Source organism: Benincasa hispida, chromosome 4 (assembly GCF_009727055.1).
Source record: "Benincasa hispida cultivar B227 chromosome 4, ASM972705v1, whole genome shotgun sequence".
Taxonomy (NCBI): Eukaryota; Viridiplantae; Streptophyta; class Magnoliopsida; order Cucurbitales; family Cucurbitaceae; genus Benincasa; species Benincasa hispida.
Genome location: NC_052352.1, coordinates 13,849,283 through 13,855,141, shown reverse-complemented (window position 1 = coordinate 13,855,141; position 5,859 = coordinate 13,849,283).

The following is a 5,859-nucleotide window of genomic DNA, read 5'->3' as shown; positions in this document are numbered from 1 at the left end:
CTCGATTACCTTGGTATTCTCGTGCGAATCCAGGAGTTGTGGGCTTTGTGTGAATTTGGATAAAGGGATGGAGGAATGGAAGAGTAAACGAACAAGTAAAGAACATAATGATCGTGTAGAAGAAATCAGTATATCACATAAACGCGTTCCTCGATCATGTAGTAAAATGGCACTGTCGTATAGTGAACTCGATACGATCGTTTACTCTCTCAACAAGTAATCTGATTACTTAATGCTTGTAGCGTATTGATTGAATAATGAAAACTATTTTCATCTTTATCCATCAGTTGCCATAAATCGTCTAAAACCACCTACTAAGGTGGTTATTGGAGAAAATGAATTATTAATTATCTCATAATTAATATATTATAAATAAATACAATAACTAACTTATCGTATTATATTTATAACCTATAGTTTTAATATTGCATCATATGCAACATAGAAACCATAGTTCTTTTTCTCTTTTATGGCATTTAATATAAATCATATTTATATTAGTTCCTCTAATCAAATAATGTATCAAATACATTAAATCAATCATATCATATATATAACTGAATTAATTTAATTATATTATATATAATCAAATTCCCTCTTGTTAATTTGAACATTTCAAACTAACCCAAAAACTAATTCTCAACATGAATCCATTGAGCTACCAAAGGGGCCTTATGAACCTATAACCTGAAGCACCAATGGTGTGTGAATAACTGACTAAACTTTTTAATCATGATTTCCACCATCCGTTAACTGTCGGGCATGCCAGTAAAGACTGACAGTTGCACTCTTCGCACTACAGATATATTTTTGTGTCCATCTGATATAAACATTCAACGGTATGATGACCCTTCACAAATCGCTCATAAGTACAGCTGGGCTAAATTGTCGTTTTACCCCTGTAGTTACATCTAACTCCTTAAGTACCATTGATTCCTCTAGTGAATAATACATCATAGTCCCACTATGATTAAACCCTTCTCGGGCCAAGAGAAGGTGTGTGGTGCCACATCTGTCTCTTATACACATCTAGATGTGTATAAGAGACAGATACATCATAGTTCCACTATGATTAAACCCTTCTCGGGCCAAGAGAAGGTGCGGCATCACATTGTTCAAGCCCTGGAATCAACCCTTAAGGGAGCAATTTATCTACTTACCCCTGCTTCGAGGAAAGAGTGAAATTCATCTTGTGTAGCTGAGTTTCCAGCTCCCTAATCAGACGAATCTCCAAAGTGGTAGGTTTGAGTCGACGATCTGGCAACTCGTACCCATGCAAATCAAAGGACCACCCTCATAGGCAAGAGTTCACAACTCATTTAGGATTAAGGTCATGTTACCTATGGTCATCCAAGTGAAATGAAAGTCTCAATTATGAACGGCGTTATATAACAAGACTAAACATTTCATGGTCCAGTCTTATACAAACTTCTTTGTATAGAGTATCTCCGCTCGCATGTCTAATACACAAATGATCAGGATCAGACCATTTGTAGCACTTTACAACATTTGTAACACCTACAATGTAAGCCACACTCGTAGTGTCACAAGGATATGGTATCCCTCATTTATCCATATACTATAGACCATTTAGGTTATCACGTAAAGCACGACCCACTTGTATGTCTCCACATACATGCTTAAGTTACAAGATAACCATGGATCTTAGTTTATTGGTTTGTGGTTAATGCAACTAAAATATCTCATATTTCATAAACTGAAAGGAATAAAATATCTCATATTATAAATCACAAAGCATTTGTTCATATAAGTGTTTACAAACTACAGGATCCTACGAGGTCTAGGGCATCAACCCCAACAGGAGTGGGGTTGGAACAAACCACATGTGGGGGTAAATGGTTTAAATTTCTATGGATTAAATTTTGTGAATTAAAATTGGGAATTAAATGTTAAAATTTATTTATGGTTCATGCTTTAGTAGTTGTTTCATTTTATGTTGGGACTAGAAAAGTTGGCTTACTTGGATAACAACATTTAGGCCCAAATTGAGGTAAGTTACCTACTTCCAATTTGCCCTTAAACCCAAGTATGTGTTAAGTATTGGTTCCTATGTTGCCCTGGAATATTATGACTTGTTTGTTGGTCAGTTGGGACACGATATCGCTTCTGCACTTATGTTTCTATTTATTTGATATGTTTTGATTTAGGAGTCTAGCATTTAAAACTCTGGTTAGGATTTTATTGTTTGACCTTTATTTAATAGAATAAAAGTTGTATTTCCTTTGTTAAATTTTTCTTCAAGAAATTTATTGTCAAGCCTATGCGTGATTGTAGTAGCATCCTAGAAGTACGATAGAAATTTGGGTCGTTACAATTAGTATTAGAGCCTAGGTTTTAGGTTTTGTAGACTGACTTACTAGATCAGTCCAGATTGTTCTTATTGGCCATAAACAGATTCTTCGTCATCGCCAAGTATGTTTTGTAAGTAAAGTTCTTATGAAAAGTTGTACGTAAAAATATTTGTTTAGTTTATGCACTAGATTTGTTGTAATTGATCGTTTAACAACTTGAAAGAAGCTAGTATGAGATTACTATTCAACTATGGCACTATGGAAAAAAAAAAATATGATGTCACTCGTCACTAGTTTATCTCATGGAAGGATTTTTAGAAAGGAACATATAACTTAATTCAAATGTCTTAAAGTATGATAAAATTATGTGGCATTATAGTAGTGAAGAGAGAAAATGATGTACTTTTTTAAGCAAGAAAACGAAGTTGCATGTTTATATAAAAATCGATTAAAGAAATTGAGGTATATATGTTTTAATAGAAAGTTAAAGTAGTGGTGCTAAAAGAAACTTTTTCACAATGAAGTACATGCTTACATTGAAATTAAGGTAACTGACTTAATCATGGAAAAGAGAGGGAAAAAAAAGATTAGTAGGTGTATAAGTGATAATATAAAGAATTCCATAAAGGACTGCGGTAAAACGGTTTCAGCAAGGAAGCCGAGATGACTGAAAATAACGTTGACATAAAATGAAAAAAAATAATTTGTTGAATTAAATTATGGTCCTTAAGGTATTTGGGTGTTGTATATGTCTTTGTTGCAATAGAAAAACACAAGTTTAATTACTTGACCCAAGAGGAAGGATAGGTATTTGGAGTTAAAAACAATATCAACTTGTGAAGAATACCTTGCTAAAGGTTGAACTTAAGAATTTGATTGTAGATTACAAAAGAGTTGTAAATAGTCACTTGTTTTGGTATAGAGATTTTCTTTCACTTGGAAAGTCAAAAAGAACACTTTGATTTTGTTGACCTTAACAAAGATGAGTGTGAGGAAAATCAAAGTATTTAGAAAGTATTTATTATTTTAAGAAGATAAAAGGAAGTTACCGTTCGAGACTACAAGTACATAAGTTTAGTTTGACTTGCTAAGAAAAGATGTTGGTGTTTACAATGGCTTGGTTTAAGCATATTGAAGTTGCATGCAATTTTGAACCTCAGTATTTGTTGATTGAAAAAATATTCATTCAGGTTGTTGACTGTGAAGCTCATCTTTAGCATAAGAATATTTTTCCAACATAAGAGGTTGAACGAGGACAACTAGGATATTGGATGGGTGCTTGACAAGTTCTTCCGTGCTTAGTAGAATGTTGGAGGAAATAGCTTTTTAAGGAGAGTTGTAGTAACAATAGTTTACGGGAACTATTAATATGGAATCGTGAGGTTTTATCAATGAGAAGTTACATAGTTGAAACTTATTAGAGAAGGTGGAAGATGTTGACTTTGGGTATAAGTTAGAAACTAGTGAAATCAGCATGTTGATTAAAAAGAGAAAAGTAATATTGCTTGTAGGAGACAACAGGTTGGTGTTAGTAATAGTAAAGTAAGTTAGATATTTTAAGATTACCACTAGTATAAGGGCCAATTTGGAGAATGGAGCTTGTGTCAATAGCAAGAAGTTGTTATAACAGAGTTGAAGTAGCTTGCTTAAGTCACATATACATGAATTATCATACAAAATTTTCTTATGCTTGATATTTCGTCTCAAAGTGCTCAAGTTTTGTTTATTAAGGAGGAAAGATGGAACCATGCAATTAGTTTTCAACCGTGGTGAATTGAATTTGATAGCGTAACTAGGTCATAGGGGAATCTAAAGGCCATCTTGTGTCAATCCAGATTTTGATTCTATGGAGTAAAGGTTTTAGAGGCTAGATTTATGAATCAGGAAGGCTTTATACTAAGGACTATCTTCAATCATTAAATATGGTTATTATGAGGTTCTAGGGACGTGATTCAGATTGACCGATGCTCTATAGTATCCATGGATTTCAGGAACTCATTATGAAAGAGATTTATAGACTCTTTCGTAGTAGGGCCTAAATAGTAATATGCGATTGTTTTAAGGCTTAAGAGTAATATGGTAATTGTCTCAAGCAAGTTTTATAGCACTTGGCAGTAGAAAACCTTGTGTCGAGTTTCTATTAAGTATGAGACTTAATTGGACAACTTGTTTCTCAAACATGTAGCTACTAAGAACGACAACACTATTGGCACTCTAGCATAGAAGCAATTTCAATCGACCAACTTGCTCTAGTATGTATTTTGAGATTAAGCAATATATTGTATGGTCAGTGGCTCTGCCACACACATGATGATTTCTTTGTACCAGCACGATCAGTCCAAATACATATTTTTTTGCAAGTAAGACTTTTTAAACTCATGCTAGTTCTTAAGTTTTCAGAGTGAATGGGTTAAAATACTGTTGATTTTCAGCATCTTAAGTTTCATAATTATATATGGAAGAGGTTGTCATTTCTTGAGATATTCGTTTCTTTTGTGGCAAATAATGACCTCGTTTCAAGTTCATTGTTGTAAGAGCCTCTAGAAAGCGCTAGGTAGTCAGTTAGAGTTCAGTACAACTTTTCACTCTCAGACCGATGGACAGACTAAATATTTGAACTAAACTTTAGAGGACATGTTATACACATGTGCAGTATATTTTACAAGGAGCTGGGCTTCACACCTGCATCTATGGAGTTTGCTTATCATAATAATAGTTATTAGGCTACTGTTGGTATGTCGCCATTTAAAGCCCTATATGAGAAGAGTTACAGTTCTCCCACTTGTTGAGTGAAGTCGATGAATGAAAATTGTTGGGACCAGACTAGTGCAGACTACAAATGAAGCAGTATAGAAGATTAAAGCGCGGATGTAGACAGCTCAGAGTAGACAAAAAATTACGTTGATGTTAGGTGTAAAAACTTAGAGTTTGAAGTAGGTGATAAGGTATTCCTGAAAGTGGTACATATGAAGGGTGTTTTAAGGTTAGGTAGGAAGAGGAAGCTAGGTCCACGTTTTATTGGGCCTTTTGAGGTCTTAGAGCGAATTGGTCATGTGACTTATCGATTAACATTGCCATTGTCTTTTTTATATATATATATTTTACAATGTTTTTCATGACTCGATGTTGAGAAAGTATGTAATAGATCCATCCCATATGATAGATTTCGAGCCATCACAACTGAATGAGAATTTAAGTTATAAGGAAAAGTCAATTCAAATTCTTGCAAGCGAAGTGAAGACTTTGCACAATAAGAGGATACCCCTAGTAAAGGCTTTAAGGTAGAATCACTAGTTTGAGGAAGCAACATAGGAACGTGTGGATGAGATGTGATCAAAGTACCCAGAGGTCTTCCAGGACTAGAACTTTCAAGGATGAAAGTTTCTTAAGGAGAGAAGAATGTGACAACCAAAATTCTTAGGTAATTTTTAATTTAATTATCTTAAATGATTTGGGTGTTATATTAAGTGATGAGGCTAAAATTAAATTATTGAACCTAAGATAATCAAATTTAAATTAGATGTTCAAGATTTAAAATTTGTATTTA